At 44.4% G+C, this 13,787-nt stretch overlaps 1 long non-coding RNA gene across 1 annotated transcript; it reads left to right on the top strand.

Moving 5' to 3' along the window:
• The first annotated feature begins 479 nt into the window (after positions 1-479).
• On the top strand, positions 480-13,305 carry LOC128325050 (uncharacterized). The gene is made up of 4 exons (XR_008307241.1): positions 480-633; positions 8,808-9,358; positions 10,927-11,002; positions 13,126-13,305. It is a non-coding gene; the product is annotated as an uncharacterized LOC128325050 (long non-coding RNA).
• The last annotated feature ends 482 nt before the right edge of the window (positions 13,306-13,787 follow it).

Here is a 13,787-nt window from a genome sequence, read left to right on the forward strand (position 1 = left end):
GAGCACGAGCACAAGACTTTTGAGGGGGGAGACTTGCGGGGGCGAGCAGGGGTGGCGAGAGCGAGCGAGAGCATTGTGGGGGGTGGGATGCCACAGGCTCAGTGCAAGACCACACAGATGCTCTGTGCAGGGTCAGCTAGTAAAATGTAAAATTAATGAATAGTATGACATGAGTCTGTGCAACTATTCCCCTTAGGGGATAGGGCTGCTATAGGAAGAAGGATTTGAGCTCCCTGCCTGGCACCTCCAGGTCGGGCTGAGTGGGAATCCTGCCTGAGAGCCTCGGGAAGCCACTGCCAGTCTGTGTCGACAGTACTAAGACAGTACTAAGCTGGATGGACTAATGGTCTGACTCAGTGGATGGCAGCTTCCTATGTTCATATTTTCCCTTGGGCTCATTTGCAAGGTGCCTGCCACTTTAAGGAAGCTCAGTGCTGTTTGCTGGACAGGCTTTCCCCTGGGTGACCCTCTTTTGACAGAGCCCTGTTTGAGAGCTTGCTGAGGTTCCACACGTTAGTGCTATCCCCACCTTCATACCTCAAGCCCTGTTTTTGCTGTTCGTGAGAATAGCTTCACTGTCTCATGTGAATTCAGATAATTTTGACATTAACCAGTAATTCTTCAGGAGGCCAAGTAAGTATCAGAAAATGTGAATGTCTTCTAAAAAAAATTTATTCAGTTCTCACCAGAAAGTGATTATGTCACCTTTTGCGGGGGAGGGGGCTTACTCTGCTGCCCCTGCCAGCTTCTCATACAGACCTGAAACCAGGGCTTGAAATTCCTATTTGGAAATGCCCCTCCTCAAAACAAAACAATATAAAAACAAACCAACAAAACCAAAAACCAGCAGCCATGTTGGCTGTGCTATGACATTTACACCTGCTGCTTTTCTGTGAGGGCTGGTTGGTGAGCACAGAGAGTGAAGTTTCCTGTCATTAACCCCAAACAAGTATGGTTTTGAAAAATCCAGAAGGTACAATTGGAATTTAGTACCACTGTGCAAAAGTACAACAAAAAGTACACCAGAGAAAAATGGCTGCCTTTGGACATAATGCAGAACTGTTGGTCCGCTGGTTCTGCGGTTCCGCTCCCCGCTCTCCCGGCAAAATTCAGATGTTCAGGGGGACTCCCTTTCTCCAGTCTCCCTGACCACAGAGAGGAAGGGGAACTGGCTGCCTGGCCTTCCTTCCAGACTGAAGGCGTTAAAAGAAGCTGGAGCAAGGGAGGAACTTCCTGCCTCAACTCTGGTTGCAAAGCAACCAGGCTGCGATGACAGACGTAACGCTGGCACTGCAGAACCAGAAGTCCAGGCAGTGGACCTCACTACAAACTGAAGGTAGAAATCTCTGACCAGGGAGGTAAACTGTGGGTCTGTTTTATGGTGAAACTGCAGTTGCCCACATTCAGACATATAGTTTTTTAAACCGGAGGACCTCTGGTTTCATGTTATGTGAGAATGCAATCAATATTTGTGTGTCACCCTAAGGAAATGAAGTGACAGACAGCAGGGGCAGATGCTGTGAGGTTATTCAATGAGAAATTTGTGTTGTTTGTGTGTCAGGACCATGTCACTGTTAGTACAAATAATTTATAAATGCTCATTATCCACAATATTGTTATGTTATGCATATTTTTATTTGATCGTTTTATTTAATTTGCCTCAGAACTGCTAGGCTTCAGAACTTTTACCACCCTCCAACCTTCTATTTCATAAGAGGAGAAGCTGTTGAGTTCATTTTAAGGGCCAGAGGGCCCAGAACTTTTAACAGTTGTATAACAGGCAGACATTCAACAGGTGCAATTTTACCTAACAAATGAGGATGGAAGCAGCACCTGTTGATAGTCTGCCTGCAATTCATCTGCACAACAGCCAGAACTTCAACTGGTGAAGTTTCAATTTCCAAATGCTGGGGAAACCCCACCTACTGACTATTATTTATTTATGCCGTGTGTGTGTGTGTGTGTGTGTGCACGCACGCCACAATACAACATCATCCTAATTTTTTTTTTTAAGGTTTTGTAAATTGTGGACGATGCAAGTCATTTAATGGTACTAGAGAAAGACATGCTGTTCTGGTAGCTCCAGGTCTTAACACTCGCATCAATTTTGGAGGATGAATACAAGTGAAGGAAGCCTGGGCAGGTGCACGGCTGGGGGAGTCAGTCATGTGACTTGCCTCTGGGGGCCCCCCCAAGGCAGTGGGCCCCCAGACAACTGTCTCCCCTTGCCCTATTATAGTTATGCCCCTGATCCTAGTAAATTATGCAAGACAGGAGACTAGGCTGCAGATCCTTGTCTTCCTCAGTAGATGGGACAGCAGTGACTTGTCTGAGATAAGGTAAGAAACTTATCTGATCTGCCTAAGCCGAATCATGCCTTCTACCTGCCCCCCCCCCACATTGACCTGCATAATCTTGCCTAATTACTTGTCTAAACCTGCCTAAACGTGCCTTCTACCTGTCCTCATCCCAGTGACATAGCTAGTGCCAACGGGCTTGTGTTTGGCCTCCCCTGTGGTACATGGCCCTCCTCCCAGCAGTGGACAGCTGTGCAAGCATGCCCACCACTCCTGATCACCCTTGGGTGTGCTGCCAGCCTGCCTCCCATTGGTCCGCCTGCCTCCACACACTCGCCCGCCCACCGCACTGCTTGCCATCTAATGCCTCTCACTCGCACCGCCAGTCCCTCTCTTCCCCGTCCTCCCACCACTGCCACTGCTTGTCAACCCTTCCTCCTTCCATTTCTAACGCTGAAGCAGGAAGGGGGGGCAGGCAGCTGGGAGTGGACTGGCATCGCACACAAGCGCCAGGGAATGGGAAGTGACCGCACATCTATGGAGGCAGGCAGGAGACAGTTGGATGGGACGGAGGTGGGTGGGTAGTGCATGTGAGGTGGGCATGTGTCAATGGCAGCAACAGCATGGGAGGGGGCATGGGAGGGTGGCCCCCAGGGTCAGAGCTGGTCCATGCTCCAGGGATACCTTGGAACACTAGTAGCTTCATCCCTGCTGCTCCCCCCCTCAAAAAATCTGTGAGCCTCCAATGCTTACTGAGAAACCCCAAGGAACCCCAGGGTTCCCCAGAACACAGTTAGAAATTATATTGTCACAGATCATTCAACATCATCCTCAGTCCCCAGGATCCAGACTGATTGAACAGGCCCATTATTCACCCTGTCAGAGAGAACTAGCAGCAATAGCAGCATCGAGAGTAATTCGATGCCAGAAACTGTGAATAAAATTTTGGCTGTCTCGCCTGAACATATATCTGAAGTATGTATCTTCACTGCTCTGTAATGAAGCAGTACAGGGAAAATACACACACACACACACACACACACACACACACACACACACACACACTTACTTACTTCTTTTTAAAGCACACTTCATTACAATAGCAACTACATAATTAGAATCGGTATGCCATTCATCAGAATGGGCTTGTTTATTCTTCTAGCCAAGTTATTCATGCACATGGACAAAATGATGTTTGTTTTGAGCGATGAGCATGGAGCACTTAGATATGTAAATAGCATTTTTTTTCTCATTGTAATATATGAACATAGCAGTGATGCGTCTGCCAGGGACTCTTTGAAGGGCCGATCCTGTTGTGTTGAGCCAAGAAGCAACCTTGTGAGCTTCTGAACACACATTTCTCCCACTATAGGTGGAGGCAGATGGGATAGATGTTCTTTTGGTAGGGAGGATTGCCAGCTTTTATATAATCCACCCCTTTCCCCTTCCTCTCTAACTGTACATCTCCAATATTGGCTTGTGATGCTACAAAAATATGCTTTTTATATTTCCACCCATCTATGTTTATTTTCGGGGGGAAATACAGCTTTGAAAAACATGCATTTCATAAGAAAGGGTTGGTGTGTGAGATAATGGGAGTGGGTTGAAGGGGTGATACAGGAAACATTCATTCTATATTTGTTTTCAGGCCAATGCTTTTCTTTATTCTCTTAATAGCTTTGGAACATTTCGGTTGCTTATAGCTCTCTCAGCATTATGAAGCCTGCAGCACTTAGAGGTGGACAATTAGTGGACTCAGACTACACATCACATTTGGTTATATTCTGTGTCCTTGCTTCTGGAGTGAGCTGCATCTCCAGACTTGCTCACAAGATTTGTTGGGTCCATTTTATGTGGCTCTGGTAAGGGGGTAGGCCCACCACACCAAACATCTGCTCAAATCTTCACACACTTGTTACTAGAGAGCTTGGACACTATTGGTTTGGGTGGTGCATCCAGGGTGGCTTGGCACCATGGGAAGTGTAGTTCCTTAGGCCAGCAACCTGCTTGGCATGGAAGGAGCCTTTCTAAGCCACTTCAGTCACAAGTAACCGTGGTGCTAGACCTCAAGGTGGGTCAGGCATCCAAGGAATTACAAGATCCTAGTAAAGAATTTTAAATCGAAGCCAGAGGGTAATTTTGGGACTTGAAAATCCCTTCTGTAAACTCGGGGTGGTGACTTTGATAGGTATTGGTAACATTGCTGTGTCTGTTGTGAGGCAGTGGTGACTGGTGCAGATGCCACTGGGGGGCAGGCGGTGGGAAGCACCTTTAAGTGTAAATTAGTAGGTGCTTACCTCTTGTACTGCCCAGCACCCTCTGAAGTGGAGGATCGGCTCCGTCACTCAGCGTGTTCATGGAGGCCATTTGCTGGCCATGCAATGGCCTCCGCCAGCTGAGTAGAGGAGCTGATCCTCCACTTCAGTGGGTGCTGGTGTGCCGCTGCTGGGGGGGGGGAGCTTACAGGTGTGGTGATATGGGAGGTAAGCACCTACTAATTTACATTTAAAGGTGCCTCCCACCACCAGGGTTCCCTCTAACAGGGATTCCCGGATGTTGTTGACTACAGCTCCCATTATCCCCATGCAAAAGCCATTGCAGCTGGGGATTCTGGGAGTTGTAGTCAACAATATCTGGGAATCTCTGCTAGAGGGAATATTGCCAGCTGCCCACCCAGCAGCGCCCACACCAGGCATCACTGTTGTGAGGTATTTAAAAAAGCAATTACAACATAGGATTGCCCTGTTGAAGTGTAATTGTTGAAGTCTTGCTGAGAATCTTGGATCAGCCCAATACACTGAAATGTCTCTCCTTGCATCTTACCGCCTAAACTTGAAATTAACTTTTGGTATGCTGCATTGAATGAACTTTCAAAACAGTATAAAAAGTACAGGAAAAAATATCTCTAAATAGAAAACTGTTTTCAGGAAGAAGGTTTGGCTAGAATCCTTGTCCCTGTCATCTAATTTTCTGTAGATGGGATTTTTTTTAAATTTGGTAGCGCTTTGCCAAATTTGCATGAGCTCCTTACATGAGCTCCAGACTGTTTTAAGGGATGGCCAGGTCCAAACCCCAGATCTCTTGCTGCCTGAGACAAAACAGCAAAATAACATCCCCCCCTGCCCTGGACACCTGCCCAGCCACCACCAGGCCAGACACTGGCTCTATTTCTATTTAAATTACAGTAATATTTTTATTTATTTAACACATGTGTATACCACCCTCTACTGCAGTCTCTAGGCAGTTTACAGCAATAAAAACTAACCAAGAAATTTTATCAGTTAAAACATTTTAATAGATCAAATTAAAATACTCATAAAAACTAGCAGATAGCTAAAAAGCTTGGCTGAAGAGATGTGTCTTTAGTTGTTGCCTAAAAGGAGCAGCTCTAATCTCAGCAGGACATGAATTCCACAGCCCTGGGGCAACTACAGAGAAGGCTCTCCTTCGAGTCATCATCAGATGAGCTGGTGGCACCCTCAGACGAACCTCCCCTGAAGATATTAATAGGTGGCGGGGTTCATAATGAAGAAGGCATTCTCTTAAATGCCCTGGGCCTAAGCCATTAAGGGCTTTATAGGTAATAGCCATCACTTTGTATTTTGCCCAGAAACCTATTGGTAGCCAGTGTAGTTATTTTAAAACTGGAGTATTATGGTTTCTTTGGGACGTCCCGGAGACCAACCTGGCAGCAGCATTCTGCACCAATTGCAGTTCTGGACTATGTACAAAGGCAGCCTCACATAGAGTGCACTGCAGTAGTCAAGCCTGGCCTGGAGGTTACCATCATGTACACCAGTGTCTTAAGGTCACTCACTCCCAGGAAAGGGCGCAGCTGGTGAACCAGCCGAAGCTGACAGAAAGCATTCCTGGCCACTGCCTCTCCTTGAGTTATCAGAAATAGGGTTGGGTCCAGAAATACTCCCAAACTGCAAACCTGTTCCATCTGGGGGAGTGTAACCCCATCCAAAACAGTCAGATCCATCCCATTTCCCCAACTGCAGCTTCCAACAGTGAGCCCCTCTATCTTGTTTGGATTCAGTCTCAGTTTGTTATCATTCATCCATCCCATTACTGCCTCAAGACAGGCGTTTAGGGAAGTTATGCTATTGCCTGATGAAGCTGTCATGGAGAAATAGATTTGAGTGCCATCAGCATACTTGTAACGCCCTGCACCAAATCCCCTGATGATGCAAATATTCTGATGCCCAAATCCCCTGTATCACACAGTGCGGCACTGTGTTTCACTGTGTGAAACAGGATGCTGGACTAGATGGGCCTTGGGCTTGATGCAGCAGGGCTGTTCTTATGTTCTTATATCTCCCAGTTTTCATGTAGATGCTAAAAAGTCTTAGAGACAATATGGAGCCCTGAGGGACACCATAGAAAAGCCCCTGCTTTGTAGAGTAGCAGTTGAGGCTATGGCCAGGAACACATTCTACCAACTTTGGTTGATATGACAGCTGAATATGTTCCTTGAAGACCGTGCGCTCAGAACTGTGGTGCATTTTCTGGTGGTAACCTATAGGCTTGACTACTGCAATGGTTTCTATGTGGGGCTGCCTTTGTATGTAGTTCGGAAACTTCAGTTGGTTCAAAATGCAGTGGCTAGATTGGTCTCTGTGGTGTCTCGGTGAGACCATATAATTCCTTGTTTTAAAGCAATTCCATTGGCTACCAATAGGTTTCCGGGCAAAAGACAAAGTGCTGGTGATTACCTTTAAAACCCTAAACAGCTTAGGACTGGATTACCTGGGAGAGCGACTTCTTCTGCATGATCCCCACGGTACATTGAGATTATTGAGAAAGGTCCATCTGCACATACTGCTGGCTCGTCTGGTGGGAGAGGCCTTCTCTTTAGTCACTCCTAGGCTGTGGAATATACTCCCTATAGATATTTGTAGCTTTTTGCCAGCCTTCAAAAGAGCCCTTGGCACTTCCCCCGCCCCCAGCCAGGCTTTTAGTAATCTCTGAATGTTATGAATGTTTAAATTACTGTTTTTAACAGTTTGTTTTGTTTTTGTGTTTATTTTTGTGAACCACCTAGAGCCTTTGGGGTCAGGTGGCATACCAATCAATCAATACCACAACTTCTTGTGGTTTGTGGATTTTGACTTTTCTCAGCTATAGACTAACATGACTAGTTACCTCTTTCCTGAACAGTTTGAATAATGGAAAACCTGAGTAAAACTGTCAGATAACTCATGCAAGCAAGCCAAGCTGTGCACTGTAGAGGGAGGCAGAAACCTTCTAAATCAATTTATTTATATTTCATTTTTCCCCAAATCTGCATTGCAGATCACGCACTTATAAATCCTGTCTAAAGTCCTATCCCAGCAAAAAATCTTTACATGTTTATTAACAGTAAGCCGTAAATCATAGGTATCTCATTGCCATCTTGACAAACTCTCATTGCTGAAGGGTTTGGTGACAAAGTAGATTATAGCAGCTGCTAGACTGAGTGTTGTTGCTTTTTTTTCTCCCAGCCTTCGATGATTTATTTTTGAAGTTTTATTTCTGAAGGCTTCCAGTTAATTGCTGTGTGCTTTAATTGGACTCTGGTATGATGTTCTTTTGATCACAGTGCAAGCGTTGCTCAGATAAATCTTTAGGGTGTTTTCTATATAACTCAGTAGATTGCTTTGGGGCCCTCCTCTTGCTTCTGGACTGCATGGCTCAGAATCAGAGACAATAAGCACTTTATAAGATTCAGTAATGTCAGTCAGATCTCTTATTTCTTCTTTATAACATTTGATTGGTAGAATGCATGCCCTAATTATTTGAAATCTCAGAGCTTGTATAAATGCATGGCATTATTCAGGAACTTTGGGGATCATGCAGAGATTTCACTATGCCTTTCCCACATAAGTTGCAATCCTACAGAGTTAGGTGCATCAAAACCTAATGATCCCAACATGTTTAGGCATGCTTAACTCTGCATAGAATTGTGCTGTACTTGTTACCAACTTTAGACCTCAAAAATTCTGGTGCTTGTATATGACCAGGGGTGGAGCCATGTCAGGGGATGATCCCAATGGACTTCAATAGATCAGAGGGTGGAGCTGTCAACAGAATTCTGCTTGCTGGAAAACACTAAGAGATCCTTGACTTGATCCTAGATTTGATTCCCCTTAAATGGCTTGGGCCCTGGGTATTTAAGAGAATGTCTTCTTCGTTATTATAAATGTTTTATAATTTAAATTCTGTAATATTTTAACTTTTACTATATCATTTAATTTGTTTTGACTACTTTTTAAAGTGTTCTGTTGTCATTTGTTTTAACTAACGTTTTAACTTTTTGGTTTGTTTGTTTGGTTGGTTGGTTGCTTGTTGTAAACCGCCCAGAAACATGCCCAGAGATATGCGTTTTGGGTGGTATAAAATATGTTAAATACATAAATAACATAAATAAATATGGGGTGGAAAAAAATCACAAGGTAAGGATGTGAGAGCAATTACACTTCTGTCTCTGTCATGCTGCCACATTCTGCTTTTTCTTCTGTGTTTCAGCAAACATGACTCCCATAGCCTATGGGGGCTGAAGCCAAACATGTATGTGAAATAGTACAGTGACCTAGTTCCTTAGTCCAAGTGAGTGGACCAGCATCTGAACATGCACACAAAGTAAAAACATGGATTGTACAGAGAAGCCTCAATCCTGGACAAGCTGCCTTACTTACTGTTGGGCTCCGGTTATGGGCTGTGCCTGCAGCTGGACAAGTCCAACTGAGGCAACATGACATAGAGACTGACCCAGAGACCCTAAAGGAGCACAGGGAAGAGGAGGCAGTATCTGATACATCGGGGAGGCTGTTGGTTCAGGCAGGGACTGGATTTAGGGAGAAGAAAAAGATCGGAGCTCACGGGAGCTGAAGAGCAAACAAGAGGGGATCCTGTGCCCTCATGAGATCTGCCCAGGCTGACAGGGAACATTTAATACCTGATCCAATGATGATTTTGACATGGATGCTGCGACCAAGGTGGATGTCTGCTGAAACTTTGGGAGGAGAACAGAAAGAGGGCAGCTGGAATAACCCACAACTGGGACGATGGAGTTCAAGGTGACATAGCCGCTCCACTTCTGTAAAGTATTTGTTGGCTCTGAGGTACAGGAGAAATTGCTGCATGGGTCAGGATGCCCTGAGGGAGTGAGCAGAGTGCCACCCCCACAAGCGGACAGAGGAGGGAGCCCACACTTACGGACTTTTATTTGGTGGAGAGGAGCCAAGATGGTGAGGAGAGTGCTGTGGTAGATGTTAGCTCCTCCAATTCAGCTTCATTTTGCTTTGTTTTCTTCTTCTTCTTTGAACTGACCTGTAGATTTTATAAATATTTAGTAGTCTTAACAGTTTTTTGGAATTTTAAAGCTCTGTGCCATGGTGACTCATGAGTAGACCCCTGACCTGGAGGCTACTACAAGCCTCCTGGCCTCGGGGGTCTCCCCAGAATGCCCCGCATACTTACACAGGGTATCCTGGGACTTCCAGGGGCCAGGCAGCCCCCGATCCCCACCTCCTCTACTGGCTCCATGATGGAACCGGTAATCATGGGGGCAGCCCATCTGGCTGCCCAGGGTGGGCTCTGTGCTCATCTGCGGGGAGAGAAGCCTGCTCTCCCTGCAGAAGCCCTGCAGGCTCTCCACACTGTTCGTGTGGAGAGCCTCATTATGTGCTACATCTGTTAAGAAATCTTAGCCCAGTTCATATGGATCTAAAGACTGGTTTGATCTAGATTATTATAAAGTTAAGAAAACATTAATTAGAGCTTTTGTAGAATATATATATATATATATATATATATATATATATATATATATATATAAATCATTCATTCCATTCCATTCCATTCCATTCCATTCCATTCCATTTATATCCTGCTCTTCCTCCAAGGAGCCCAGAGCGGTGTACATGGTACCTACCCTGTGACCTACCTACCCTGTGGTACCTACCCTGTGAGGTAGGTTAGGATGATTGCTAATGTAGTTAGTTAAGGAGCAAATGTCTTAATTTTTTCTACTCTTTTTTGCTGGTTAGAGACCAAAATAAAGTTTGACATTTATTTGGGGGGGAAAGCTAGCGCTACTAAAAAATTATGTCAATCACTCAGAAAAAAGGAAATCCTTATACAGGGCGGGGGGACCTTTTGGGCTGAGTGTCTAATCCCATTTTGTTATAGAGGTTCCAGACTTAGAGAGGCTGGATTCAATTTGAAATAGGGTTAGGCTTTGGCATGGGGGCAGTTTGCAGTCTGAATTTCTCCTAGTTGAACTCTCACACAGTCCCTGCTTTCGGTGCACTTCTACATGCCTAATATGTGACACTAATCTCTGTCATGGCATTGCGAATGAGAGGCAACAACAAAACAGGATGAGCTTGCCAAGTGCTCAGCGCTGCTGTGCTGTTGGCACAAATTCCTCTGTTTGTCATTGCAGTGATACATACCTAAAGAACAGGGTGTTAGAACAAATTGAATGAACAACACCACAGTACAAAGGCCATTATACGAGACAAACATTATTCAGAATAATCGTGAAACATCAGCAAGACATGAAAAATTAAGCATCCAATATAACCTGCATGTTATTGCCTGATGAGAAGTGCAAGATTTCTTTTCTTTTCTCCCTCCTTAGCCTAAATTTGTGGCAGATTACTTGGCAGATCAGAAGAAATACTTCACCTGCTGTCTGCAATGTACATTTTTCACATGTAAGTATACACTAAGAAAGCACATTTGAGCACAGATTTGCTTGATGCTCATTATGGATGAGACAAGACAATATTTTTAGAGCAATGAGGTCAATAGCTGCATTAATACAAATGAACCTTTCATCTACTGTGGGGTAAGCTCTTAAAACAATTTATGGAAGTTCCAAATGTGTTCTGTTTGAATGGGAGAAAAGATGGCTATGAAGGGTGCTTGTTGGCTAGCACCCTTGCCGTCAAAAGAACACCTGCCCACTTTCGTGTTTTAATTTTTTAGAAGTCATTTATGGGGGTGTCGTTCTGGTAATGAAGGGTGGATGTAGAAAGTATAAAGATTCCTGTGCTGCTTAAAAGAAAACACAGACTGTCTGATGTACAAAAGAGAAAGAGAGGGGTGGGTGGGGGGCAAAGTTGATGACTGATCCAGCATTCAGCTTTCTGATGTGTACATCTGTAATGCAGATTGTGAAGCTGGTCTCATACTAGTACAGGCCTGCTCAACCTTGGCTCCTTAGCTGTTTTTGGACTACAGCTCCCATAATTCCTAGCTACAGTGGCCGATAGCCAGGTATTATGTGAACTGTAGCCAACATCTGCAGGAAGTTCAAAATTGAGCAGCTCTGGCTTAGATGCTAACTTTGGAGGCTCCAAAACTCTACTTCTACAAGGGCTAGAGCTTAGCTTTTTTTAAAAAAATGAAAGCTGGGGATCCATGTTAGGGTTAGGATATGGCAAGTTTGAAGCCGCATTCTTTACTATGGTTGAAGTGTTCAAAATAAGTAAAAACTTTAAAAAACCCATTAAAAATCAACCACTGCCTTGAAATTTGGCTGGTAGGTAGCACCCATGGGGAACTTTGGTGCCCCTAGGACTTTGTTAAGTGGTCCAAATCGGTCTGAATCTGAATCAAATCAAAGCAAATACAAATCGAATCTGGGGTGGTTTTGAGGGGGTAGATTTGGATACAAAACAAATCAGGGGTGATTTGTTTTGGGCACAAATTAAATCAAAGAAATCGATTTGTGCACACCCCTAATGCAAGCCTTGATCAGTAGATTAATCAACTAAAGCTTCAGATGATTAATTGATGGAAAATTTTAATTGGTGAGGTTGTGAGTTAAGGACCTCCTTGTTTATTTTTGTAGCTGTTTTTGTTTCAGAGCACAACTGTGATGGGGCATGGAAGAAATAATACAGATGGTAGATATGTGCACAAAACTGGTTTGCCTGGTTTGATTCTAATCTGAACCGGATTCGATTTGGACTGGGCATGTTCAGTTTTGGTCCCCTGAACAAAGGTCCAGCTCAGTTCAAATTTGAGTGGCCTCAGGGGGTGCTTCTGTGGCTGCAGTGGAGGGTGCTCTGGCAGCTGGCCCCCTCCCCACCAGCCTCCCCTGGCCTCCCATTTTCTGCCCATTTGGGGGCTGTTTCAGCCCATTTTCAGACCTTTTCAACCCTCTGTGTGCATGTGGTGGCAATTTTGGAGGCTGCTGCACGTGCGTTTGGGCCATTTGTGTGGACGGGTCATGATCTGACCACACAAATGGCCCGCGCACATGTGCGTGTTCACAATATGACAACTCATTAAATTAAAAAATGATAAAGAGAGGTCCATTTTTTCTCTCATACAGGTTGCAGAATAATTTCCTTGTACAAAAAAGCACAACACAACATTATTTCTGCTGGGAAAAGAGAACTCACAGAGGGCTGAAGGCCCCAAAATGGCCTGTAACAGCCCATGGGAGACTGGGGGGAACCTGGCAGGGGAAGGGGAGCTGTTGGAGATCCCCCCCCCGCCAGCCACAGCAGCACCTCCAAGCCTGCCAATGTCCTCAGTGGTGGTAAATGCGATATTAAAAAAATAACCATGTCTGGCATCCCTGAACTCAAGCTGAACTGGTCACGGTCTGGCTCAAAGTTGAGCCCTCGAACTGGGCTGGTTCGAAAGCAAAGCAGTTCAGCCTTGCTGGTTCGCACATCTCTAACAAGTGGCCTTTCCTTATATAAATGAGTGGACATAGTATACATGTTCTATACCCCTCTGATATATAGCTCTCCCCTCCCCCTTCTGACTTCCATTTACAACAGAATTATTAATGTGAAAACTACTGTTATTTCTCTTTCAGAGATCTTACATCAGGGATAAAGCTCGCCCTTGCCCCAGAAATGAACATTGCCCTTTCTGTGCCCCTCAGTATTTTTTGCTGATGCCTGAGTGATAATCTTTGTCCATAAAATTTTAAAGAATCCTACTCTTTTTTTTTCACAATCTCAAAAAATAGCTACATTGAGGTTTGGGTAATATGCAGATGTATTTAAATTTAATAAACTGATTAATTACTCACTGGCATTTTATCAATTACATGTTTTAATTGAAAGGCCTTTGTTCCCTTTTGGTGTCACAAATGACTGCATTCTATATGCTTTGTTCATTACCATAATGGTTTATAATCTGGGAAATGTTTATACTTAAGTGAGTAAGTATTTCAATAAGAATGCTCTTTATATGCTGCTTCAATGACTTGAATCCTGCACTTTGCTTTCATAAGGAAGGGAAGGCAGAAACTGTGGGAAAGTGCTACCCTGAAATGCAAGCAGAGCAGACATGACATGAGAAATAGACCTCCCTAGAAAGAGCTCTATTGATTTTATAGCAATTGTTCTGCAAGGGTTTTATCCAGCTCTGGCAGCCACTCAAAATCTACATTTAAACAGAATTTTTTAGAGCAATGATACTGATCCTTTTTCCTCATGTCAGGAAATAAGAGTGTATTCTTAATGAAAAAGG

The sequence above is a fragment of the Hemicordylus capensis genome, chromosome 4 (genome assembly GCF_027244095.1).
Source record: "Hemicordylus capensis ecotype Gifberg chromosome 4, rHemCap1.1.pri, whole genome shotgun sequence".
Classification (NCBI taxonomy): domain Eukaryota; kingdom Metazoa; phylum Chordata; class Lepidosauria; order Squamata; family Cordylidae; genus Hemicordylus; species Hemicordylus capensis.